Source organism: Giraffa tippelskirchi, chromosome 3, assembly GCF_054371585.1.
Source record: "Giraffa tippelskirchi isolate mGirTip1 chromosome 3, T2T-mGirTip1v1.2.pri, whole genome shotgun sequence".
Taxonomy (NCBI): Eukaryota; Metazoa; Chordata; class Mammalia; order Artiodactyla; family Giraffidae; genus Giraffa; species Giraffa tippelskirchi.
In genome coordinates, this window is record NC_137277.1 from 146,432,103 (window position 1) to 146,433,485 (window position 1,383).

The 1,383-nt window shown below is 36.1% G+C and overlaps 1 non-coding gene across 1 annotated transcript; it reads right to left on the reverse strand.

Annotated features, from left to right (window-relative positions):
• Positions 1-1,037: 1,037 nt before the first annotated feature.
• Positions 1,038-1,144, reverse strand: LOC145543897 (U6 spliceosomal RNA). The gene has a single exon (XR_014081142.1). It is a non-coding gene; the product is annotated as a U6 spliceosomal RNA (small nuclear RNA).
• Positions 1,145-1,383: the final 239 nt, after the last annotated feature.

Consider the following 1,383-nt stretch of genomic DNA (forward strand, 5'->3'; position numbering starts at 1 on the left):
TAATGTGAAAGTCCTTTTTTGCTACAGAATTCCTGTCTACACCCGTCCTGCAACATTGAATATTTGACTACAAGAATTCGAAGGAACCAAAACTTACCTCGTGGATTTTGAACCGAATGTTAAGAACATGCATAACATCTTTCTTCCTTATCTAGTAGAATTTGCTAATCAAGAAAGGGGAGACATTTACAATCCTTTTTGTATGAGAAACACTCTATGTAAAAATACCAAGTACTGCTCTTAGTTGCCCACATACAGGCTTGTATTGTTGACTGTTTATATGTTGCTGAGGGCCTTATCAACTAGGTCATGGGGCATTGTTCTCTCTATGTTACTCAATGAAGAAATTTCTCTTAGAACTGAGTATCAGGAGTGATTATAATTTTCATGAATAACTTTCGTGAAAAGGCTTCACTCTTTTTGCTCTCTTTACTAAGAAACTAACATTCCTACCCTTATTTCACAAGTTGTACTGAACCTTTAGGTATGCGTTTTGTGTAATAATGTTTTCTCTGGCTTTATTTTATTTATCCTACTTTAATCTTTCCCTTTCCATAATTTCTTCATCTACTCTTTTAATCTTGCACTATATTTTTTTGCATGTAAGCAATCTCAAGTCCACTTTTGGAAAAGGCATGGTTTAAATTTCTAAATAAAGTGTCTAGAAAAAGAAGTGACTGTACTTCTTCAGCAGTTATGCTGACCAGAGAAGAACCGTTGCTTTCCTCATCATGTGGTACACTGCAGTCAATATCAGCCTGGTTGTCTGAAATTCCCACTAATGCTAGGCAGTCACCATGGCCTACAGGCTGCCACATCTGCTTCCTGACACAGGCCCCAAGATCTCACTTACAATCATTGGAGCCTAGCCTGACTTCAGCGCCTAACAAGAATATCATATGGTACAGGTGAAAAGAGAGTGGTTACAATCAAAACTACATCCTGGATATATTTTGGTTTATCTTTTCTCTTTTTCTGTCTTAACAACTGTTACCATTTATTGAATTCTTACTGTGGTCCAAATACTTTCTTCCCCCCCTAATATGGAATGCTTCACGAATTTACACGGCATCCTTGAACAGGGGCCATGCTAATCTTCTCTGTATCATTCCAATTTTAGTATATATGTTGCTGAAGCGAGCACTATTTTGATTTATCTTAAACATTCCAAGTAGGTTCTAACATCAAAAATTTGTTTTGCAAATATAATTCCTTTTGATTTGGTTGGTTACTTTCTTCCCTGATACATCTTGATAGGATTAATGTTCCTCTTAACCTTAGTCCTCCTCACTTATATTTCTGTTACCTCTAAACATATAACTGAATTAGAAGGTTTTTTTTGGCTCTTCTTGCATATTACCTCGAAACCAAAACCATAAAAAG